Source organism: Pleurodeles waltl, chromosome 2_1, assembly GCF_031143425.1.
Source record: "Pleurodeles waltl isolate 20211129_DDA chromosome 2_1, aPleWal1.hap1.20221129, whole genome shotgun sequence".
NCBI classification, from domain to species: Eukaryota; Metazoa; Chordata; class Amphibia; order Caudata; family Salamandridae; genus Pleurodeles; species Pleurodeles waltl.
Window position 1 is genome coordinate 68,204,207 of NC_090438.1, and position 26,729 is coordinate 68,230,935.

Below are 26,729 nucleotides of genomic sequence, written 5' to 3' on the forward strand. Positions count from 1 at the left end.
GGGTGGCCCTAAATACCTGCATATTAAGCACTTAGCTAACAATAACTACAACTGTCAGAAATAGTGAAAATGCCAAGAACGTAAATTAAAAGTGCAAATTATAAAACATATATGCAGAGTGTAACATGGGGTGGGGGGGCAGTGGCGTGGTGTTTGGGGTGTTACACCCCCCCAGGAAATGTATTCTATAGTAAATAGTTGGGTACAGGTGCTTTAAGTCGGGTGTTGTGAGGTGTTTGTTCTATTTCACTTGTGATTTTTACATAGTCAAACACACATGCCTCTGTTTTAAAGGTCTTAAAAATTATTTATTTTACAAAATATTAAGGCCCTGATTTATACTGATTTATAAAAGTATAGCGCTGGCTACCGCCATTCCTAGACGCTGGCCGGGCGTCATATTTAAGGAATGACGCTAGCCGCCACAAAGGGTGGGCTAGCGTAAAAAAAAAATGACGCTAGCCGGGTGGAGGCGGCGGTATGGGAGATGGTGGTTTAGCACCATAAAATGACGGTAGGCTGGTTAGAGCAAAAAAAACAAAGATTCTAACCAGATTAGCGTCATTTTATGGCGCTAAACCTACCATGCCACAGGACTCCTGCCTTAAAAAAGGCAGAAGTCATGCCCACCACCCCAATGGCCAGCACAGGGGACAAGGGTCCCGTGGGCATGGCCATTACACCCTGTGCCATGTATGGGGGCCCATTTCAGGGCCCCCTGTGGCACTTTAAAAAATAAAATACAATACTTACCTGTACTTACCTGGGATGGGGTCCCCCATCCTCCGCAGTCCCTCTGGTGTGGGTGGGGGTGTGCCTGGTGCCTGGGGAGGGCACCTGTGGGCTTATTCCATGGTGTTCCACCATGGAAATTAGCCCACAGGTCCCCTAAAGCCTGCCCTGAGCTAGGCGTTAAATAATGGCGCTAAGCAAGCTTAGCGCCATTATTTAGGCCCGCCTCCCTCCCGTGCACCATTTGAGTATAAATGCCGTTAAGTCCATAGATAAATTTTTTGCACGGGAACGCCTACTTTGCACCTCATTGACGCAAAGTAGGTTTTCACATCCAAAAAATGACTTTAACTCCATAAATTTGGCTCTAGACGGGTCTAGCGCCAAAGTATAAATATGGAGTTAGTTTTGCACTGAATTAGAGTTTAAAAAAAAGACGCTAATCTGGCGCAATCTGGGCCTAAATTTTACGTGCCCATACGAAACCGCACTCCTCTCCCTTTTTACTGCTCCTTAAACCCTCCTCATGCCCTGCTTCTCATATAATGTATTTTAACCAGCGTGGTTGTTGGAAAATGCCCCCCTCACCCAATCTTACTGCCTAGCTACGCTCCTGCATCTATGTATAAAATGTAAATGCTTTATTAAACAAGCAATGGCAAAGGCCATAGATTTGGCACTGGCTGCCAGTCTTTTTGCTTTGTCATATTTGTTTTTGTCTTGTTTTTTGTAAACCTCTGTCTATGGAGGAGCTGCAGCACCCCCTCAAATATGAAAAAAATCCCTGCAAGTAAAAATATTTTTGGGCCTTAAAAAGTACATTATTTGTTGCATTCGCAGGCCAAAGGATCTCCACACCCCTTAGACATTCATCACTTATCGCTTGAGGGTTTTTGCAGTGTACTAAGTACTATGCTGTCTGTTAGCTGCAATGTTGTCACTGTTCCACTGACAACCTCAGGACCTCATTGTTAAAATGAGTCCTGTGATCTGATTCCTGAGAAGTTGGAAATCCGAACCTGGGTATAAGCTCTCTCAACAATAATTTTGCTACAGTGAGACTGTCATGTCTTCTGGTGGGGTCAGCTTTAACCCAATGCGAGAAGACAAATATAATCACAAAGGCATATCTCAGCCTGTTACACAGAGGCATCTTGATATAGTCCAACTGCATCCTATTAAAAGGTCCTTCTGATCTTCCTACGTGGCTCAGTGTTTCTGCAGTTCTCTTTCAAACATTGTTCTGTTGGCACACAATACATGTGTGACACAACACTTCAGCCATCAACCTGAACTTGGGATTAAACCACGTTTGCCTAAACAACCTCACCATGGTGTCTCTACCAACATGAGCTGGACCATGGAAATGCCTAGCCATTGGAGGTAACATCCTAGTTGGCAACATCAGTCTTCCATCCATTGAACCCCAAATGTCATCACCTCTTTGAATACAGGCTACTCTAACCCAACCCTGCTGTTCTTCCTCTGACATTTCTCCCTGAAGCCTCTTTACCTCTTCCCATGTGTCTGGGGTTGTCAACAAAAGGTTGTAGTTGATGTCATCCATTCCCTCATTTGTGTAGTCTCCATTAACGGTACAGACATTCTGCGCACAGTACTTTGCAACCTCATCAGCATAATTATTACCCAATGTAACATGATCATTTCCACTATGGTGTGCAGGGAACGTGACCACAGTAACCTGTTCAAGCAATTTTAATGCTTCAAGAAGGTTCCTTACAATCTTGCCATTCTGGATTAGGGATGCAGAAGATGCCATGAATCCCCTTTGTGACCATAATTGTCTGAAATCATAAACAACACCAAAGCATTACTGACTTTTGGTAAAATCTGTCACTTCAGCTGATCTTAAACACAACATGCCCTAGTATGAGCAATCAATTCAGCCACTTGTGCAGAAAATATTCCTTGAAGCCAGGAAGCTTTATCAACTCCTGAAGTTGTGCAGCCTCCATAGGCAGCTCTCAGACTTCGTCCATTGTCTCATAAACACAAACCATCAACATATAGCACAATGTCAGATTCAGTTAGTGGCTCATCTTGTATATCAAGTCCCCGTCTGGTGCATAGTTCCGTGACACCAAGGCAATTATGATCCACCTCACATTCATCATTCAGGTACAGGTACAGGTAATAAGGTGGCAGAATTTAGAACACCACAGCGCTTGAAAGTCATATTTTCCACTGCAAGAATGACTTGTTCATACTTGGTAAAGTGGTTACTTGTTGAATGCTGGATCCTAGTCCTTGTCAACAATAAATCAACTGAATAGGGAAGATACACAGCCAATGGGTGACTCATAACTATACTTTCACACCATTCGATGCTGATACAACTACAACTGCTTAAAGGCAACCTGGTAGCGCAGAAGCTATAGGATCAAAAGTAGCAGAAAAGTAGGCTGCAGACTTTCTGGCATTTCCATCTGGGTAATTGGCGGACTCATTTTCACAACTGCCGAAATTTACTCGTGTGACACTTTCCTTGCTCCTTTCTGAATGTGATGTCCAAGATAATGTACTTCTTTCTGACAATATTGCAGCTTTCTTGAGGATACTTTATACTAATTTTCCGCCAGGAGGTTCAATAACGCAATAGTATCTTGCTTGCAAGTTTCTTCGGTGTTCGACTCCACCAATAGGTCACCAATGTACTGAATCAGGACAAGGCATGACCAGGGACTCCAAATTCTTCTTAAGAATCTGGTTGAAAATATAGGGGCTCTCCGTGTACCTCTGTGAGACTTGCCACTAAAACAAGACACAATTTCTGGACTGAAATGTGAAGAGGAACTGACTGTCTCCATGAAACCGTAATAAAAAGAATAGGCCTGGGTGGTAAAATCCACTCCGCTCATGGAGTTTTCAGTATTTGGGCACTCCGCGCTGTGCACAGTAGTGCAGAGTTCCTAAATTCCATCATCCGGCATGAAGCCTAATTCTTTCTTTCTGTTCGCATGTGTGAGCTTTGTTTTTGCCGCTCCCTCATGAGCACCACATATTCTCAGACTGCAAGGGAGTGCGCATGACATTTTGCACCCACTCGCGCCGCTTCCGGCCGTGACGGCACCATTATAGTGCTGCTCGCGAGCACACCTTGAGTACAATCTCTACTTGAGAAGCAGCTAAGTCTACGCAAAAGGATGTTTTGAGTGGATTTTCTCCTCCAACGGACCATTCAAGTTGTTTTTTAGTGTGAGAAGTCTTTTTTTTTACATTTTATTTCAGTAGGAAGAAAGTACCCAAGAGACTCCAACTTTCTGTTCTTGTCCAGCAGACTGCTCCCAGTGCTTTGTCCATCTCCTGCAAAAAGAACAGATGATGGACAGAATGCAGAATAAATAAAACATTAAATTCATAGATCTGAGTTTAATCCATCTATTTTTGCTCGTACTCCATTCCAGTTTGGACCCAGCCATAACGATGCATTGTTCAGCATTCCATCCAGTCATTCCATCCACCATCTGTACTTTGTTCCAGGATGCCTGTTTCCGGTCCAGGGAGGACCTGACATGGCAGTTCAGGCTGGACTGTTTCCACAGGGAGCAGGGCCAAGACTGGTTTGAATATGGCTGGTTCAAACTAGGGTGGCAAGCAAAATAATGATGGATTAAACCTAGATCTGTGACTGGGGGTGAATGTTTGCATTGTTCAGCATGCCATCCATCTTCTGTACTTTTTGCTTTGGTCCATCTCCTGGTCACTTTTCACTTGGATTTCAAGGTGGAAGGATCACACTCTTTGTCTGCTGGATGTAAGGACTTTGTTTTTGTGATATCGCACAAGTAAGTTAAAAAACCATTGTATAAGAGCGTTGTACGTTTAATAGGGCATGCACAGGTATTCCTTTTTACTTTTATTAGAATTTTAAATTTCAGTGTGGTGGGCAGCCTAAAGTTTAAGTAGGGGCCTAGTTATTATTTGCATTTAATTTTTCACATTTGGAAAGGAAAAATGTTGCACAGTTTGGTACTTTTTCTCCATGTTTGTTACATTTGCAATATTCATTTATTTTACTATGTGGCCTATTCCTCCAACGGGCCATCCAGATATTAGGCTCAGACCTGAATGAAAGCAATTTTTCCATGGTATATGTTTATTAAAACATCTTTTAGGACAATGATTGCATTGGATTAAATTAAAATGTTGTCTATTGTTTATATTTCATGGTTTTTTTCTCCAAAACGTGTACATATGGGGTAATATTTGATGCCATAAGAGGATGTGTGTTGTTGTAAACTTTTTATAGCTCAGTTAATTTTCATGTTGTACATTGCTGAATTATTGGTAGTGTTTTCTTCAGTTTTACCATGCCTCCTTTGTCTGGCCAGTATGTGTGTGAGTGTGGTTGCCATGTGTCACCATTTTGTCTTTGTTCTCCATGCCATGTGGCCTGGGGCCATTGTGTGTAGTCTGTGTCTGTGGGCCTGCATGTGTTTTTTGTTCTCCATGACTCTTTGCTCGTTGTTGTTGTTCGATCGCGTGGCTGACGGGGATTTTGTTCAACCAGCCAGTGTACTTTTTGCCAAATGCTTGCATGTGTTCTTTGTTCTCCATGCCTCCCTGCTTCCTGTTGTTGTTTGACCATGTGGCATTTTGTGCAGCCAGCCAGTGTGCTTGTGCCCTAGGCTTTAGTGAGTTCTTTGTTCCCCATGCCTCCTTGCTTGATGTTGTTGTTTGGCCATGTGGCTAGTGACCATTTTGTGCAGCCAGCCAGCGTGCTTTAGCCATAGGCTTGCATGTGTTTTTTGTTCCCCAAGCCTCTTTGCTCGTTTTGTTGTTTGACTGAGTAGGGACCACAATCCTAGTCAGGGTAAGTCACACACAATCCAAATTATCCTGTGCCGACCTTCTGGTAGCTTGGCACTGAGTTGTCAGGCTTAACTTAGAAGGCAATGTGTAAAGTATGTGTGCAATAAAACATACAGTAACACAGTGAAAACACCACAAAAATACACCACACAGGTTTAGGAAAATATATGATATTTATTTAGTCAAAACCATAAAGATTCAATAAGCACAAGTTGAAATATCACTTTTGCAAGATTAAAAAGACTCTTAGATCTTAAAAATCAACTGTTGTCTCCTGTGTGCACAAAGTACCTGGTTTGCGTCAAAGGTACACGCACGGAGACCGCAGAGGAGGAGATGTGTGGAAAAATAAGGTGTGTGTCAGATTTTCCGATGTGGCACAGACGATCGTCGTTTCTTTTCATGCTGCAAGGGACTTTGCTTCGATTTCCGGCGCGCAGTCTTGGGTCCTCACTATGATGCAGGGTTTCTCTGATGCCCAGGGATGATGCGTGGAAATCCTGGGCGTGCACGACGAAGTCACAGGCATTGCGTCGATCCAGTAGGGGTTGCGTTCAATTTTCTGTTGCACGGCAGACGCTGCGTCGCTTCTTCACTCATTAAGTCGGGCAGCATTGTTCCAGCTTAGCTGTGCATCGATACGGTGGAGCTGTGCATCGAATTTCCGGTCACAACAGAGGTGCCTAGTCGATCTTCACTCGGGAAGGCGTGCTTCGTCGTTACAGTTCAGTTATGCTGCAATTCTCTTGTTGCAAGGCAGGCTGTGCGTCTCTGCCGGCAGGCTGTGCGGCTATTTTCAGCACAAGGAATGTCCTTGAAGAGCTGAAATTCTTTTTGGCCCTGAGACTTCAGAAAACAAGAGGCAAGCCCAATCCAAGCCCTTGGAGAGAGCTTCTCAGCAAAGTCAGAGGCCAGCAAGGCAGCAAGCCAACAGCAAGGTAGCAGTCTTTCCCAGCAAAGCAGTCCAGGTGAGCCCTTTGGGCAGCCAGGCAGTTCCTCTTGACAAGTTGCAGGATATGGTCCAGAGGTGTCTGATTTGGTGGGGTCAGGGACCCAGTTCATATACCCCAAAATGCCTTTGAAGTGGGGGAGACTTCAAAGAGTGGTTTTGAAGTGCATAAGGTCCCCTTTCAGTACAGTTCTGTCTGCCATGGTCCCAGTAGGTGGTTTGGCAGTCCATTGTGTGAGGGCGGGCCACTAGCATTTGAAATATAAGTATCAGGCCCTCCATCCTGCCAGCCCAGGAAGACTCATTCAGTACGCAGTTGAGTGCAGGTGTGACCGAGTATCTTGGGTTTGTGGTTATCTGGGTGAAATGCACAAGGGAGATGTCAACAAGCCTAGCCCAGACATTGATTGGAGACAGGCTGTATGGCACAGATGGATTTTATGTGCAGCGAAAGGCTCACTTTCTAAAAGTGGCATTTCTAAAATAGTAGTATAAAACCTAACCTCACCAATAAGCAGGATTTTCAATTACCATTCTGGCCATACTAAACATTACCTGTTTACCACTTTCTGATCAGAATCTACCACTCAAGCAGTAAATGAGGGAAGCCCTAATGCCAGCCTATGAAAGGAACAGACCTCACAGTAGTAGAAAATGAATTTAGGTATTTTCCACTACCAGGACATATAGAACACATATGTATATGTCCTGCCTTCTACCTACATAGCACCCTGCCCTATGGGTTACCTAGGGCCTACCTTAGGGGTGACTAATATGTAGAAAAAGGGGAGTTTAAATGCCAAGTCGAAGTGGCAGTGCAACTGCACACACAGGCCTTGCAATGGCAGGCCTGGGACATGGTTAAGGGGCCACTTACGTGGGTGGCACAATCAGTGCTGCAAGCCCACTAGTGGCATTTAATTTACAGGCCCTGGGCACATGCAGTGCACTTTACTAGGGACTTACAAGTAAATCAAATATGGCAATTGGGAATGAAGCAATGTTACCATGTTTAAGGGAGAAAGCATATTCACTTTAGCACTGGTTAGCAGTGGTAAAGTGCACAGAGTTCTAAAACCAGCAAAAACAGTATCACAAAAGCGGAGCGAGACAGTCAAAAAGTTGAGGGATGACCACCCTATGACTGACAGGTCTAATATTGACTATGTGGCGGGTGGCCATTTTATGCAGCCAGCCAGTGTGCGTTTGCCATAGGTTTGCATGTGTTCTTTGTTCACCATGCCTTCTTGCTCGCTGTTGACATTTGACCATGTGGCTGGTGGCCATTATGTGAAGCAAGCTGTTGTGCTTACATGAGTACTTTGTTCTTCATGTGTCCTTGCTGTTGTTGTTTTACCTTGTAGCTGTGGCAATTTTGTGGCGCCAGCCAGTTTGCTTTTGCCAAAAGGCTTGCATGTGTTCTTTGTTCTCCATGCCTCCTTGCTCACTATTATTGTATTGCCATGTGGATGGTGGCCATTTTGTGCAGCCAGCCAGTGAGCTTTTGCCATAGGCTTGCATATATTCTTTGTTCTCCATGCATCATTGCTCACTGATGTTGTTTTACCATTTGGCTGGTGGCCATTTATTGCCGCCAGTCAGTGGGCTTTTTTTCATAGGCATGCATGTGGTGTTTCCCCATGCCTCCTTGCTCGCTGTTGTTGTAGGACCATGTAGCCAGCACTCATTTTGTGCATCCAGCCAGTGTGCTTTTGCCATAGGCTTGCATGTGGTTTTGAATCCCCATACTTCCTTGCTCGCTGTTGGTGTTTGACCATGTGGCTGGTGGCCATAATGTGCATCCAGCCAGTGTGCTTTTGTCATAGGCTTGCATGTGTTCTTTGTTCTCCATGCCTTGTTGCTCACTGTTGTTGTTTGACCATGTGGCTGGTGGCCATTTTGTGCAGCCAGCCAATGTGCTTTTGCCATTGGCTTGCATTGATGTGATATCAGTTCAATAATATGCCTGAGGATCATTGTAGCATATGTGCATTATACATTTGATTATGATAAACATTTATATTACATGCATTTTTTTGCATTTTTCATCTGCACCTTCTTGCGTCACAATACCTTTCTCATACACCCATACAAACATCAGCAATTAATTATTGTTTTTTATTTTGTTTAATGGTTTAGTTAATTATATATTTTTTAATTTGTATATTAGATTTTTTCATTTGTTCTTATTTACATTTTTTAATTGTCATTTTTTAGTTCATTTAAACAAAGAAATTCTAATATTCTTTTTGTTGTTTGCCTTTTGCCTCAATCCATCCACCATGGGTGCACAGACACACAATAGCATTCATATTTTTAGGTATAATTGCATTTCATCCTGCACATTGTGCCTGCCATAGAGTAGGTGCACTGCAGACACATAAGCATCATTCATTTTTTAAATGATTATTCCATTATTCCCTGGGCCACCTTGTCTGCCACAGGTGCACGCTAGCCTTAAATTTTGTAAGGATTTTTCCATTTACCCATGCACCTCCCTGACTGCTAAGGGAGTCTCCTTTAGAATAGATGCACATAAAGCAAAAAGCTAAATCTATATGCTGTGTTATCCTGTTGGAAATTAAATTTTATGGTATGGCGGTGTGGTTTTACTTTAAAATGGTTGGATAAATTGTTGTTACTTACTACCTAAGTAACCAACTACACTAAATTATATTGAATTTGTCTGCTCTATGCTAATTCAATCTGCAACAATCTCACATTTCACTAAATGTTTTTCTTGCTTGTTTGCTTTTAAATGCACAAGAGAAGAAGAGACATTCACTGCAGTACTGCCAAACAGAAGGCCTGTACAAAACACATGTGACGTCAGTCCTCCAATCACTTCCACTTGTACAGCTTAGTGCCACTGCCAACTTGGAGTTTTAAGATGGCCCCAAAGAAAGGTGCTGCCAAGAAAGTGGCAAGTGAGAAGAAGCAACTTTCTGCCACTGGCGTGCCAACCACGACCTTTTTCTGGAGACCTGTGTCTGCCTCACCGGCCTCCTGAGAGGAACCGAGGAACAGCCTTCCTTCATCAACAGCACCACCCCAACCTAAGCCAAAGTCCATGTCTGTCAGCGAGGCAACCACTGCAATCATGGTGACACCGATGAGCAGTGACGTTGAAATGGATTTGTCCCTTTTGCAAAGTTGTACACAATCATTTCAGGAAACTGAGCAAAGGGGACAGCAGCTGCAGCCAGCAATAGTAGGTCTTCCTGAAGTTGAAGCAGTACTGCAGGTTGAGCTTCCTGCTAAACAGGAACCTCCTGCTTCAGAATCATTGGCTCCCAGGTCTCCAGCAAGGGTACTGAAGGGTACTCCACCACCTTCTCCAAGCACTACTTCTGATGATTATGATGTGGACTTCGGCAGAGTACGGGAGACGTCAGAAGAAGAAAAAGAAAAGCTCCTGAAAGCCTTAGAGTTATGGAAGGGGATGATGAGGAGAATGACGACGAAGAGCCAGTAGTGGAAGCTGGCACAGAGGAGTCCGACACTACTCCTCCTATTCAACTTGCTCTGAGGGATGTGGCACAGGTACCAATGCCAGCTCCCAATTTGTAACACCGTAGCTGCGACCTGCACCAACCCCTACCTCAGTAGAAGCAATCAATGACACACACACCTACCTCCAGTTCTTCTTTAAGCATTGCTACTCGCACACTAAGAAAGTGTCTGAGACTTTTTCACAATTAGGAAGCAGGAGGAGAACATTGAAATATGCTCCATGAGCTATGCAAGTGTTCATCGAGGTTCGCCTGTTTCACACTATGGTACTGGAGGCCAAACAACCCATATGAAAAAACATCACACAATCCGGTGGGAGGAGCACCTTAAAAAATTGCAGAATTTAGTGGTTGTGAAGGTGAAGAGAGCTGAGAAAAATTAGCTCCAATCATGGTGGGTGGTCCGGTGGAAAAAGAGGGAGAGATCTTTAAGCAAAGCAGCCATGTCCCCACAGTGCACTAGAATAATCCGCCTCAGCAACCTCAAAATGACACAAGACTCAGAGTCAGATGGAGACACCACTGCATACAGTGACTGCCCCACGATGCACATTGAGTCTACCACCTCTTACATCTTGAAAGTCACCTGTGTCAGTGGCCCCAGAAAAGAGGAAAGGTCAGGCTACTAGAACGGCATGTTTAGGCAGGAGGGGTCCTACGACTGCTACCACCCATCAGCATGATTGTACAATGGGAAGCTGGCAAAAATGTTAGCACTGGACCTCCTCCCTTTTTTGTGTGGATGGAGTGAGATTTTTTAATTTGTGGCACCCATCTACCTGAAATGGAAGGTTCGAAGTTGGACCTATTTTGCCAGAGTTCCTGTTACAGCACTGCATCCAGATATGCTGCAATTGGGTGGACACACTTTACAGCAAAGAGCTGTTCTTATTATCCACCTGACGACAGACATGTGGATGAGTTGTCAGGCAACTGATTACATGTGCATCACTGCACACTGGATCTCTTTTACAGAGCTAAGGCAACAGCTATCTACAGCTCTTAGCCTTGAAGAAGGTCTTAAGAGTATTTGGAGGCATGCACCAGTAGCCAAGTTTGCCATGGAGAAATCACATACAGCTGCAAACATCTTGGACAAATTTAACAATAAGGTGTCTGAATGGCTGCGACCCAGAGGTCTCCAAATTGAATTTGTTGTCACGGACGAGGGCAGTATTATGGTCAGGCCATGGCAGACAGTGGCTATTTCAGGATCCTGTTTTGGTGCATTGCCTGGTTGCACAGGAGTTTCTAAAAAAGAAGACATAGTCAGCCACATACTGACTACCTACAGAAGAATCTGCACTCATTTCAGCCTTCCTTTGTAAGCCCGGATGCAGTTAAGGATTGTTCAGCGTGCTAATAGAGTAATAGTTAAATCGCTCTTATTGGAGGTGCCACCACTTTGGAACTCGACCTATTACATGTTGCTACATCTGTTTGAGCAGTACAGACAGATTAATGTCAATGACGGGGAGGGGGGTGCAATTGGGAAAGCTATAACCATGGATGCAGACAAATGGGGCCCAGTCAAATGCCTGACATAGGTGCTATTCCCATTTAAGGTTCTCACATGGGAAAACAGCAGGGAGGACAGTATGATGGGTCAAGCTATCCCATTATTACATCTGCTACAGGACCAGCTAAAGAAGGAGTCTGAACGGTTCGCCATCAAGGGTGTAAACAAAAACCCAGAAGCACATGCTTTGTTTGAGATCTTAAACCTTTTCTTGGCTTGTAATGCAAGGCTGCAAAATGAAATCATTTTGTCCAAAGAGTACATCTGTGCCACATTATATAATCCAAGGTACAACAAAATTCTGCCCATTTCCATTCCTTTTTCTGAAGAGAATGTTTCAAAATACAAGAGGTGGATTGTTGAGCAAGCCGGAGACCTGGAAGAAGAAGGGCCTGAAATAAGAGTCCTACGGTTCTGGGATGACACCTTCAACTTCCAGTGAGAGCAGTCTTGTCTCATAGCACCCAATACCATCAACAAGAACACTGGCAACAACCAGAACAGAAGAATTGCCCCCAAACTCTGCACTGGCTTGGTTTCAAGTGACAGGTCTTAAGTCCAGTGTAGAGGTGAAGGCAAAAGAGGTCGAACAAGTGTCGGCACCAATGATCATTCAGAGGATCTTCTAGGAATAGCTGGGTTACCCAAAAGAGGTGTATGTGGATCAAAACCGATAGGTGTATTGGAATGGGAAGATATCCCAATGGCCACAGCTCAGCCGGTTGGCAATAAAGTATCTGGCTTGTCCTGTAGTCAGTGTGTCTGCTGGGCATGTGTTCAGCACATCTGATGCAGTTGTCACAGACAGAAGCCTCAAAACGTGGCGAGATTGATAATGATCAAAATGAACCAACATTTCATACTACATGATTACATTGTTCCTGAAACAGCACAGCAGGAGGAGGAGGTTGATTTCTCAGAAGCAAGTGTTAGCTGACCATTTTTGGGCAAACCACCTGAGTTTGAGGATGAACTCTACTTCCCTGACTGAGTATGTCAGTGCCACCGTAGAACTTTTAATTATTTATCATTGAACTTCTTTCTTTGCACAAAAAAGTAGCTAGTTAAACATTGTTTGTATTTGATTTATGCTGTCCCACCATTTTTTTGTTACATGTGTGGCCGGGTGGCTGGATGGCCGGATTGGAGTTGGACCAGTTTGCGGTGAAGAAGCCTTAGGAGGACTGCCCACGAAGATAATTGATTTACAAATTCCAAAGTGTTGCTTGCATCAAAGATATTCTTCTGTACCTACCACTGTGCTTGAATTAAACTTAAATTGAACTAAAACTATTGCACCAATGAGTGACGCTATACTATTGAGTGATTATGAGTGATGATTGTGGTGGCAAACAGTGAGGAATGGTGTTTAACTAATTAGTAAATTTGATTTCGATGAATTGCAATGTTTGGTGATTGATGATCATTTTTCCTGAAGGTGATTGACCCTTTCAAACTTAACAAACATTTACCTGCAGGGCCCACTGTTTTTTTCTGGTACCTCAGAGACCAGACCAGACACTTTAGTTAACAAACACAAATTTATACAAAATACTGCTATTCTGTTTCTCTACTTGTTCTTCAACAGCAGTGCACTCTATAGGTCTCTCTTGCTCGAGTCAGGACTGAGATGGATTTAGGAGGAGTTAGGAGGAGGATGGAAGGACTCAGGGCTAGAATACCTCAACAGCTAGAAAAAGGATTGTGAGGAAACAGCATGTTTACACACCGGGCGAGACCCGTGGGGCACTTTGTAGAACCCTGCATCCATTCTAGTTGTTCACTGCGCTGGCTTTTATTGACTCACAAGCCAAGAAATGGTGTGAGGGGAGAAAAAAGAATTCTGAAGAAGTCAGCGGGTGGAGTGACGGACTACGGCGAGACGAGGAAACAGAGGAGTGGAACCATAGCGAGAAGTAGTTGTGGTATCCGGAGATGCAAGAGAATGGATGTCTAGGAGTGAGGACCATCTAGGAGGAGAAGTAATCAACGAAGATGGCCAATCGGTGATCACGTCACAGGTGAAACCAGGGATCAAGGAAAAAACCCAGGGAAGAGGCAGCCTGGACGGGAATGCCACGGCTCGACCCCAGAACCGTAGCCTAAGGCAAGTACCTTGCTGGGGTTAGGGATTGCTGCAGGGGTGGTTAGCAATACGGGAGGGGTTGTGGGGACTGTAAACTAAATACCTGGCAGCACTTCATCACCTCAAATGGGAAAATTGAAGTCTGCACAGGCACAAACGTTTACCAGGCATCTTCACTACATCTTTTCACAGTGGTGTAAAAAGGGGATTTGTTGGGTGCACGTGTTTTTTTTTGAAAAATTTAATAATAAAAAAATGAGACACCAAGGTGATGTGGTAAAAAAAGGGGTTTATTGGGTGCATGTGTTTTTTTGGGGGGAAAAATATAATAATAAAAAAATAAGACACCAAGGTGATGTGGTAAGTGGGCTGAAGACAGCAAAAGAGCATTTGCCTAAAAACCTGTTTTTTTCTCCCCAAGGGTATGTCGCCAGAGTCTGGAAGGCCCTGCCAGCAACTGTCATTCAGGAGCAAGAGGGCTGGAAAAAAGAAGAAAATTTTACCTTTCTACTTACGAATACACCTTGAATAATATGATTTTGATGCAATACTTGACATTAGCTACCTTAACCCTTTAAACGCCAAGAATGTAATGGTTACGTCCGGTGGCGTGGCGCTGAGGCACCATGGACGTAACCATTATGTCCTTGACTAGCCCTCGGAGGAAGTGCAAGCGCTCCCCGGAGGGCCTTTGGACAGGGATTGAAGGCGAATCACTTCCCCTTCCCATCCCGGCCCCCGCCCCCTTCCAGTGACGTCTGATGATGTCAGCGCATGATCACGTGCTGACCTCATCGGAGATCACCTCCATCGCGCTGGAAGCTCAGCTTCTAGGGCGATCGGAAGATAAATGGTTGCATTTCTCTCCGATCAGGGGGTGGGGGCAGGCAGAGAGGCATCAAAGGAAAGGAAAGGCCTTTCCTTTGATGTCTGTCCGAGCGTTTCTGCAGCCCGATCGTGAAGCGATCGGGTTTCAGAAATGCCCACTAGACACCAGGGATGTTTGTTTTGTGTTTACATATAAGGGGAGCAACCCCTTGAGCAAGGGTCGCTTCCCAGGGGGGCGATTGTTTATTAGACTTTGCCTGCACCACCTGAGAGAAGATCGGCCTATTTTAATTAGGGGGGCAGAAGCCAATATACACACAGGAAGTTTTTTTTGTATATAAACAATGAAGGGGAGTGATTTTTTATTGGGCTATTTCTGCCCCCCCATCCCCTGGGACAGATCGGCCTATTTTAATTAGGCCAATCTGCCCCCGGTGGGCAGAAGCCACTAGACACTAGGGAGGCTTTTTTTTACATAAACAATGAAGGGGAGTGACCCCTTGAACAAGGGTCGCTCCCCTGGGGGGCACTTATTTATGACGCCTTTTCAGGCCCCCCTAGGGGTGGCAGATCGGCCTATTTTAATTATGCTGATCTCCCCCCCCCCCCGGGTAGAAGTCACTAGGTACCAGGGATAATTTAACAAAAAATATTTTAGAGGTGGGGTGCGACCCCTTAGGCAAGGGTCACTCCCCTGGGGGAAAATTATTTTTAGGCAGATCGGCCGATTTTTATTAGGCAAGGGGAGCCACCGCTTAGGCAAGGGTCGCTCCTCTTGGGACCAAATTTATTTTAGGCCTATTTTAATTAGGCCAATCTGCCCCCAAGGGGGGCAGAAACCACTAGGCACCAAGGATATATTTTTTTTTTTTTTTTTACAGATGGGGACCGACCGCTTAGGAAAGGGTTGCTCCCCTGGGGAGCGAATTTATTTTAGGCTATTTCAGCCTATTTCTATTAGGCCAATCTGGCCCCAAAGGGGGCCGAAAACCCAGCAGAGACCAGGGAATAATTTCTTTTTTTTTTTTAAAGAGGGTGGGGGTATGGCCATACCCCCACCCCAAATAAATGGGGACAGAGTTGTTCTGACCTTCAGTGGGCAGATGGGGCAATTACCCCAATCCACTCCCTGGGGGACAGAAAGCCTACTAGATGCCAGGGAATTAAAAAATAAATAGTGGGGTGGTGGCTACTAACAAGTATGAGCATGGTTGTGCCCCCACCCCAACGGAAGGGGGTAACAGTCTTTCAGCTCTCCCCCTGCACACTAAAACATCTTATCCCACGGCAAGCAAGAGGCCATTTGATTATTTTGGATTTTGGTTTTACATTTGGTCCATGAGAGCTTGTCTAACTCTCAAAATCGTCCCACTTGGAATGGAGAGGGCTGCACTTTTTGGACTTTGGGACACTGCCATGTAGACAAATCTACAAGACCTAGACACATCTGAAAACTAAACATCTGGGTGAGTCCAGGGTGGTGTGCTTCATATGCACCCACACCATTTTGCTACCCACAATGTCATGCAAACCTCCAACTTTGCTTGAAATCACACATTTTCCCCCCATTTTCCTACCACCCAAAATTGTCACATATATACCAAAAAAAATTCTGCCCCACTTGTCAGCCTTAAAAAAGTTTTTTTCAAACTGGCCTTTTGGACCAGCTTTGGTTCCCCCTCAATTTCGACATGTTTTTGGCTCTTCCCTGTCACAGGCACTTGGCCCACCTACGCAAGTGAGGTATCATTTTTATTGGGAGACTGAGGGGTGGTAGGAAATTTGTGCTGGTGCCGTGATCCCATACAGAAATGTGAGAAAAATTTGATTTTCTTAAGCTAAATTTGAGGTTTGCTGAGGATTCTGGGTAAGAAAACACTGGGGGATCCACGCAAGTCACACCTCCCTGGACTCCCTCGGGTGTCTAGTTTTCTGAAATGTCCTGGTTTGGTAGGTTTCCCTAGATGGCTGCTGAGCCCAGGGCCAAAAACGCAGGCCCCCCGCAAAAACAGGTAGTTTTGTATTTGATAATTATGATGTGTCCAAGTAGTGTTTTGGGGCATGTCCTACCATTTACTGGGAGACCTGGGGAAATGCTGGGTGGAAGGAATTTTGTGGCTCCCCTCAGATTCCAGAACTTTCTATCACCGAAATGTGAGGAAAAATTGTTTTTTGCCAACAATTGAGGTTTGCTAAGGATTCTGGGTAACAGAACCTGGTGAGAGTGACACAAGTTATCCCATCCTGGGTTCCCCCAGGTGTCTAGTTTTCAGAAACGTCCAGGTTTGGTAGGTTTTTCTAGGTGTCAGATGAGCTAGAGGCCAAAATCGGCAGCTGGGCACTTTGCAAAAAACAGGTCAGTTTTCTTTGGGAAAATGTGATGAGCCCATGTTGTGTTTTGGGGCATTTCCTGTTGCGGGAACTAGGCCTACCCAAACAAGTGAGGTACCATTTTATATCGGGAGACCTAGGGGAATGCTGGGTGGAAGGAAATTTGTGGCTTCTCTCAGATTCCAGAACTTTCTGTCACCAAAATGTGAGAAAAAAGTGGTTTTTTTGCCAAATTTTGAGGTAGCACTGGATAGTAGTAGAAGGCTGACAGGTCTAACAGAGGCCATGACAAGGAAATGGTGCTACTGTCCATCTCTGCTGTGCGCGATTCCTCCTTTCCCCACCCACCCAAAATATGTGTGCAATTCCTCTGCTTTCTGTTTTGTTTTTACACGTGGTTTCAGCATGTCACTGCTTTTAAAGGAGCAACTACTTTCCTCTTTTCCTTTTTTAATTCCCACTAGCGTTTGCCATGCTTAAATAGGCCTTAGCGTAGTGGTAGTAAGGAACTGACCAGTGGGAAGTGTTTCGCGTTTTAATTGCATGCATGTTTCCCAGAACCCAGGCATGCATATGCCCTGGGCATAGGAATACTGAGGTGGGATATTTGCTTTTGTGTAAAAAAAAAATCCTCTTAAGTGTTTTTTCCTTTGTATTTCAGGAACAGCAACAACCATCATACAACGCATCGTCCGAAGGTGAATGTGACCACCTGGCGGCATCAGCCTTAGCCATCACTTACATGAAGGTTAGGTGGACCACCACCGCGCAACATACAATCTCAGACAATAGTCAACACTCATGATAATGCAAACTCTAAATAGTGCAAATGGGCAGCAGGCAGGGCATTTGCACATTTCATACAAGGGGCTGATCCCTGGTGAAACTGACACCTTAGTGCTGCCCTTTGACTCAAGCAAGGATGTAGCTCCAGAGGGGGTGTTTGGGGTGTAACGCCCCCTAAGAATTGTTTTTGTTAGTAAATAGTTGGATACAAGTGCTTTCTGTTAGGTAATGTGAAGTGTCTGTCGGATTTCACCTGGGATTTTTACATACCCACGCTGACAAAAGCACACTCCCTTTCTCTAGTCTCTCTTTTGAAGGCCTTAAGAATGTTGCTGTCTTTGAGGAACATTTCATGTTAAGTACCCCTTAATGATCCACTCTACTCTCTCTTTCCACTGCCCTTTAACACCCCTCATGTCCTGCTTCTCATATAATGAGTTTTAACAAAATGTCCGAGCCTGTTTGTTGGGGAATCTGAAGCTCACCCCCCCTGCCCCCAAACATCTCCCCAATCATACTGACCAAGCCACGCCCCAGAATTCAAGTACTCCAGTTGGTTTAGAGGGACAATAATACTCGCCCTTTAGGACAGAGAACCCCACATGGACCACCTCAATTTCTTGGAAATGTTACGGCTGTTTCTTACTCCTTCCAGCGTTTTGATATCCTCAAGTGAATGTTCTGAAATCTGGCTTGTGAATTTGCCTTTTGGATGGTTTCCATTCCCTCGCCTAATCCTAGACTTTGTGCATTTGTTTAAATCATTCTGCGGAATGCTATGCATTGCCCTCCCGGGTAAATGTCTTTAAGAGTCCCAGGGGGTTGGTGAGTCGGGACAGGCAATCGCAAAGGTAGCGTGAGAACAGTATTAATTTGTTCAAAATGTTCCCAGGGTTGATCAGGACTGTACTGTTTATGATGGAGCGATAACAGTTCTGATAATAAAAAAAGATAAATATTCTCAGATTCGTTTAACTGCATTTTTTAAACTTTATTTTGCATGGATCTTTTGTAGAACTCACACTTTTGGACTGCACTAAAAAAATTAGTTGACCAGTGTAATGAATATTTAATGTGACTTAACGTGTGGGTGTAAAATTGGTGAAATATTCATCCGCGATATGCCCCCTTTTTAGGTCTGGGTTTTCACAGCTGGGCTGCTAAGAATATCTACTGCTAGAAATGTACATAGGGAGTAGATTAATTTAACTTTCTTCAACCTGCCTCCTTCATCCATTGGCTTGAGACTTCGTCAATCGCATCTTGACTCAGTTGAGAATTCATCTCCCACCTAATTCTGTTAGTTGTTTGGGATATCTTTCTGCCTTGATTCAAGTGCCTGCATTGAACTGTGTGAGGGGCTATTATACTGTGATAACTCTCCCTGCCTGCTTTCACTAGCTCCCTCTCCAGTTCCTTGCTCTAATATGCTAATGCTTCAAGGGTTAGCACATTCAAGCCATATCCATTGGCTTTGCCAGTGTTTGTTTTGAAGCGTAATAAGCTCATTGTGCAGGTTGCAGATTGAGATTCTGGTCCCATTCAGAGTACCTCAACAGCGAATGTGCAACTGGAGAAGTATAGCCGTTGCGGAAGGATGGGTCATCTAACCCTGTGACATTTGCAAAGTCACAGCAGTGGCCAGAGCAGGCCAGAAAGTTGGAAGACAAAAGACCACCCTGGTTAGAAACATAAGCCTTTTAGCAGCAGAAGGTGGAAACTGTAGTACAGAGGAAACGAGACCCGAGTCCTAATATACTTGATTTCATATGCAGGAGGAAATTGGGAAATTCCTTACCAATGAGCATCACCAGATAACGCAGACTTCTCACACTTAGAGAAATACACTGATTTCTCCCAAACCTTGCCCTTTGCTATTTTCTACACACTATGAGACACAACAATATAGGTCACCCTACTTGAGGTGTAACTTATCAGACACCCCCTGCAATTGCCACATATCACCCTTAACTGACTTGGAAATCTGATCAAGTGTCTCTCTACCAATTCAGCTTTACCACTATCAAATCTTCCATGTAGAAGCAACCCACAACAAGGAAGGCACTAGTCAAAAACACTCCTATGCTAGCCTACATTGAAGGCAACCAACAACACAAACAGGACACAGACACTGTTACCCACTTACACAAATAAAGCAAATAAGGCAGGTTCATACACGTGCTTATAATTCTAACAAAACCTCCCAGCCTCCAGCACTGATGCCAGTCACCTACCTCAGGGGCTCTTAGCAAAACTGCAGATCATCCGGTAAATTGAGTTGAATAATTAAACTGCATCCTCTCCATGCAAACCTCTGTGAGACCTGGTTCTCAACAATATCCTGGCTGCTTCTGGGCAGAGTCAGGAGTTGGAATATACTCCATATCCATATATATCATAACTTCTTTCTGCAGATTGGTCCCATGTCACATTACATGTCAGGTTTCCAGAGAAGGTGACACACTGAGAACCCTTTGCTGTCCCTTAATCTCTGGGCAGCATGATGAGGAATGAAACAATGCAAGCAGAGAAACTGAGGACAACGGGAAAAAGGAAGTAGGAATACGGGTGGGAGGAAATGGGGACTGGGCGTCCTCAGATTTAACGCATCCTCATACTGCAAGAAAGGCCTATTTCTTAAGGGGAAGCAAGGGGAGTAGGGGAACCAAGGAAAGGGGGGAGGAGAGCAAAAGCTACGAAAGAGATTGCAAAAGGGAAAGAAGTTAAATGTAACTGTGTTTAGAGACGGAAAAGCAGATAGTGAGACAGTGGGGATTCGACAGGAATCAGGAAAGACCCCTGGATACCAGAACAAAGAGAGGTACCCGATAAGAAGGAAGCACAATTAGAGGCCAACAAAGGGTGAAAGCAGCAAAGTACTAAGGGCCAGATGTAGCAAAATAACATTTTGCAACTTGCAAATAGCGAGTCATTGCGACTCGCTGTTTGCAAGTCGCAAAATGTTATGCAGAACGGTGTCTCAGACACCGTCTGCAAGTCGGTATGGGGTCGCAATGACCCACCTCATGAATATTCATGAGGTGGGTCGCAAATTGCGGCCCCATACCGACTATGGGCACTCGCAAACATGGAGGCCTGCTGTAGTCAGCAGACCTCCGTGTTCGTGACTGCTTTAAATAAAGCAGTTTTTTTTTTTTTTAAGTGTAGCCCGTTTTCCTTAAAGGAAAACGAGCTGCACTTAAAAAAAAAACCGAAACCTTTAGTTTCGGTATTTTTTCAGGGCAGGGAGTGGTCCCTTGGACCACTCCCTGCCCTGAAAAAATGTTTCTGGGTCCAGTCACAAACTGGAAGGGGTCCCATGGGGACCCCTTCCAATTTGCGAGTGGGTTACCATCCACTTGAAGTGGATGGTAACTGCAACACCATTTGCGACCGCATATGCGGTCGCAAATGGTGTTGCATACCACTAGGAATCGCAAATAGGAAGGGAACACCCCTTCCTATTTGCGATTCTGAAATGCATTTTGCGAGTCGGTCCGACTCGCAGAATGCATTTCTGCATAGGAAAATGTGATTTGCAACTCGCAAACGGCAGTTTTTGCCGTTGGCGAGTTGCAATTCCTTTCCTACATCTGGCCCCTAGTGCAGGGAGGACTCAAGTCCTATAAGTACAAAAGCAAGGAGGGTTATTGTGAAATTAGGCTTTGAGCTTTATAGTTGTTTTATATATATAAATTAATGTTATGCTGTTATCTTATAGATATATATTTGATTACATCCAATTATGTTGATTTATTTAGGGTTTTTGTATGTTTGAGGATTGTATGTTTGTTTTTGTATATTTTTATGTGGAGGTATATGATTATCAGTTTGTGTATGGGTGTTATTTAGTTCTTATTGTACAGTTATTTAGTGGTTTGTCTATATCTCATATTATTTAATAAAATATTGATGAATTATGTAAATGATTTTATGAAATATGGTTTGTTGAAGATATAGAAGCATAACACTTGTTTAGCCTCAGATGGGACATATAGCATAATATGAGTTTTGACATACGATATAATGTGAGATTATCTATATTTTGATGTCCTCTTATCTATATAGTGGTAATAAATAGTAGCTCTTAGTTTATTCTTTTTGTAGCTTCAGGACTCAAGTCCTAAACTGAGGGCTACCATGAAGAAAGGAAAACAGCAAAGGTGTAGTAATGAATATGGGTGTGAACACAAGCGAAACTGAGGGAACTTCAGCAGCAATGCAACACTCGCCAGGCCCCTGCTACCTGTAGAATAACTCTTAAATACTAGTATCACTGCTCAGACCATGGAAGTGCTCACTGTAGCCAAGTGAGGCACTAAACTGAAACTAAGTCTGCAGTCTAGTTATTTTGGACACACAGGCCCATATTTATACTTTTTCAGCGCCGCATTTGAGCCGCTTTTTGACGCAAAAGCGGCACAAACTTACAAAATACCATTGTATTTTGTAAGTTTGTGCCGCTTTTGCGTCAATAATCGGCGCAAATGCGGTGCTAAATTAGTATAAATATGGGCCACAGTTTCCTACTCCCTGTTCCTTTTTTTTGCAATCTTTGTTTATTAAGATTTCTTGTGGGAGGGTTACAGAGTTAAACAGGAAGCTGTAATCATTACACTGAATATACAATTTAGTGATCACAATTCAAGTAGAACAAAAAAAAACCTGTATAGGTGGAAATGGAGAAGTGTCAAGAGTATGGAATGGAAGGAAAAGAGAACAGGAAAGTGAGGTGTCGGTCTTTGACAGGGCCCGGGGTGGCTCGGACAGGGTGGCGAGGAACTGCCCAGGAAGCTGCGTACTTTGGTCACTGCTTTCGGCGCTGCGGCTTGTTTAGGGTTTCCTGGGGTCAACCTTGATCCATTTCATACCCCAAAAATTCAATTGACGTCTGATAGAATGAGCACTTTTCTTTGTGCAGAGTGAGGCCATGCTCTGACAGGCGCCTGAGTGTAGCCCTCAGATGTTGATGGTGTTCTTCCACCATGGTGGAATGGATGAATGTGTCATCACTGACGTTCATTACCCCTTGTAGTCCAGAAAGACTTCTGCGGCTGATGAGATGCTGAAGTTCAGGCGCCTATATCGCCGTAGCCCTAGGTGTGTCGAGAAGGTGGTGCTATACCTGCTCTCTTTCACTAGGCTTAGTTGGTGATACCCTGCATTTAAGTCAAGCTTTGAGAACCACTTAGAGCCATTCAGGTCGGCGATGATGTCAGCAATGGTGGGCGTTATGTGCCTCTCTCGTTTGATTGCTATGTTAAGGATGCACATGTCAATACACAGCCGGATCTTCCCTGGTTGCTTGTATACCCAAGGGGTGGGGCCTGATACTCTCTCTATCACTTGGCTTTTGTGCTTTTCTAGCTCCTGCTCTACTAGCGGGCGGGGGAGGAATGGGATGCAACTTTGCCGCAAAGCTACGGGTTTGACAGCTTTGTTGATGTGTAGCTGGATAGCTCAACCACTTAGAATGTTCCTACACTTTTCGTAAAGGACACCAGGCCCAGTTCTTCTGCTGAGTGGCTGCCAAGGAAGGTGTCTGCTTCCTTGCTGACCACGTGGAATGTGGCTTGAATTTCTCTGTTGTTTGATCTGATGGTCACTGTCATTCGCCCCTTCAGTGGTAGTGGTGTGTTGCTGCCATAGGTGAAAAGTTTGGTGGCTGATGGTGTTAGTGCTGGGCGGGGTCGCGGGTGCATGTAGTATTGTAGGCCCAGTGCGTTGATGGAGGTTTCTGTGTCTGTCAGGGCTTTTACTGGGGATGCTGCCACTTCTATTACACATGTTGGTTGGGTTGCCTGTGCTTCTTCAGGTCGTTTGTGAATTATATCAGGAATACATCTTCCTTTCAGGAGACGAATCTTCAGCGACATCTTGTGTGGTTTGGTAGGCTGTGACATGCGGTGTTGGTTCTCCTAGCGACAATTGTTTGATTGTCCTCTGGGTGGTGTGCCTTCCTTTTGCACCTCTTCTTCTAGAGTTGCTTCTGCAGACAGTCAAGAAATGGTTTACCTTCTCGCAGTTAGAACATGTCCTTCCCTGGGCTGGTCACACTTCCATCCAATTTGGATAAGTGCTGGTGGCAGCAGGCATGAGGTGTTATGCACTTATTTATTTCTTATTCCATCTGTTCTTGTTCTTTCCTTTTAATTTAGTTTGTTCATATTTTTTCCAGGTCGATGGTACGAGCGTGTAGCTCAGCAGGACTCGGAGAGCTGTCTGGGCATGGCCGATGGGTGGGGCCTCCGACCAACACTTCACGCGTGCCTCGGCTGGCTTCGGGGATGACTGCAGGGGCAGCCACGGGCAGGAGGCACATAGTGTCCACTGGGGGAAAGTCCACCCCTGGTCTCGGGAGGCTTCTCACTCTGCCGATAGGCAGTGCCGGTGTGCTGCAAGGCTGGGCATCTGTCAGCCAGTGCATGCGTCTTCCATCCAGCGGGAGGTGGACAGCGGGCCATGTTGGAGGGGGACCACCTGTAAAGAGGGACTGAGAGCCGTACGGGCTCTCAGTATCACGTTAACGTGCTCAACGTGTCCGGGAGGGGCACGGAGCACGAGGGTACAAATAAAGGACGGAACTGCGGTGACGCAGTTCCGAGTGTGACTGTAACACCAAAGGGTCTGTGCGTGATCTTTAAATGCAGCGCTGCGCCACGTGTCTACAATGGCGACGAGTGGGATCCAAGACATTGCGTTACAATGAAGCGACTATCGGTGTAACACATACCTGAAGCGTGGTGTGCTGTTGGCCCCGAAAAAAAAAAAAAAAAGAAGACCACGTGGTGTGGTGTCAGCCGCTGAGAGGAGGCGAGGGCCGCTGGTGGTGCCCGGGCGCCTCGTGTAGAGTCCCACGTCGGCGAAAGCGGTGCGGTTTGGCTTCCCGATCGGGGAAGCCCAAGACGGTGAGCCCTGCTCCGCCCCGTCGGGCGTGTCCTCGCTGCTATCGGAGCAGCTGAAAGTGAAGCCCGGACCAGGCCCCGCCTGTGTGTTGACTGCCACGTGGGGCAGCGATCGCGTAAAAGAAAAAGAAAAAGGAAAGGACGCTCTGCTCGTGGGAGCGAAGCAGCGCGTCGGACACGTGGGGTCGGGAGGCCCCGAACAAAGCTCTGCTCACTGGAGCGAGGCAGCGCGTCTCACACGTGGGGTCGGGAGGCCCCGAACAGCGCTCTGCTCGCTGGAGCGAGGCAGCGCGTCTCACACGTGGGGTCGGGAGGCCCCGAACAGCGCTCTGCTCGCTGGAGCGAGCCAGCGCGTCTGCCACGTGGGGGGGGGCGCTGGAAGCCCGTGAAAAGCACTCCGCTTGCTGAAGGAGGCAGCGGATGTGCTGAAGAGGCATAAAGTGACACGCAGGTGAGAGCGTGTTAAAAAAAAAAAGGAAAAAGAAGATTTTTTTTTTGTTTGTTTTTTGAAAAAAAAATAATAAGAAGTAAAAAAAAAAAATAATAATAAAAAAAAAAAAACATAACAACGTGTTTGAACACAGATAAGTAAAGAATAGAAAGGAACATTGTTGCCTCGGGAAAGACACTATATTGAAGGGGTGGAAAAATGAGTGCTCCACCGCCAGACGATGCAAACAATGCCAATCCCCCTCCACCACCAGGGAATCCCCGTCTGCCAGCTCCACTAAACAATAGCATTCACTCCTCGATTACCTCTTTGCCACCGTTTAGCCAACTGATTGACCCGGCCACTGCTGCGCCGAGGTGGCGTCTATGGATTAATCGCCTAGAAAACTATTTTTGTGCAACCCGAGAAACGGATGGTGAAGTGCGCAGGTCGGTGATGCTGCTGATGGGGGGAGACGAGCTACAAGAGTTGTTTGATTCTTTGCCGGATACAGGTGAAAGGTCGGACTTTGGTGCGGCAGTGACTGCGCTGAATAGATATTTTGATCCTCAGCTTAACTCGGATTATGAAAGGTTCAAACTGAGACAGGCGCAACAGACTGAAGTAGAGTCTATGGATATGTTTTACGCCCGATTGAGGAAACTAGCGAGTTCGTGCACGGGACTGAACCAGCAAGAAGAAATCCGAGCGCAGATTATTCAAGGGTGTCGGTCCAATGCCTTAAGGAAGCTTATCCTTCGGCAACAAGGCATGTCCCTTGACGATATTCTGATTTTAGCAAGGTCACATGAGTTATCGGCAGTGCGAGCTGATGCGATGGCGGCGGTGAGAGGACAGTCGTTGGCTGCTGCTTCTTCGACTCGTGCCGTTCAAATCAAGGAGGAACAAGTGGAGGCTATCCAGACACGTCCGGCCACACCTCGCAAGATGAACCCCAGCAAACCCGGTGAGAGAGTCTGCGGGAGTTGTGGTTATGAACATCGACAGAATGCGGGGTGTCCGGCCAAAGGTCAGTCGTGCAATCGCTGTGGGAAAGCTAATCATTTTGCGAAGGTGTGCAGATCCAGGAGAAATAAGCCAGGAGAGCCGAAAGGAAGGGACACGAATGTCAGGGCTGTATCGAAAAGTGTGGAGGATGCGAGGGATCAAGCGATGGCGAGCGGTCCAGTTTGTGAAGAGGACGATGAAGAAGACATTTTTGTAATATCTTTTACGGGAGGAAAGCCGGGGAAAAGGAGACCCCCACCCATGAGTGAGGTGCACATCAATGGCACGCTGGTGTCTGTACTCATTGACACGGGAGCGTCTGTCAATGTCATGGATGAAACCCTCTTCAAAAAGCTGGTGCCTGCCCCGCCACTTACCATGACAGCAACTAAAATATACAATTATGGGGGTAAAGATCCACTCCCCCTTAAAGGAACGGTAGAAGTGGCTGTGAGTAGTGGAGACAGATCGACAGAGGCGAAGTTTTATGTGGTAGCTGGAGATCGTGGCACGTTGCTAGGATGTCACACGGCCGAAGATTTGGAGTTGGTGTTCTTTGCGCGTCAAATATTTGATAATCAAGTGGAACGCCTTCTCCAGGAGTTTCCGCAGCTGTTTGAAGGACTGGGTCGTTTGAAAGGAAGGTGCATCAAATTGCATATAGACCCCAATGTAGTCCCTGTGGCTTTGCGACATCGTCGAGTGCCGTTTCATCTTCGCCCGATTGTTGAGAAAGAGCTGCTGTTGTTGGAGGAACAAGGAGTCATTGAAAAAGTGGACGGGCCCACACCATGGGTGTCACCGTTAGTG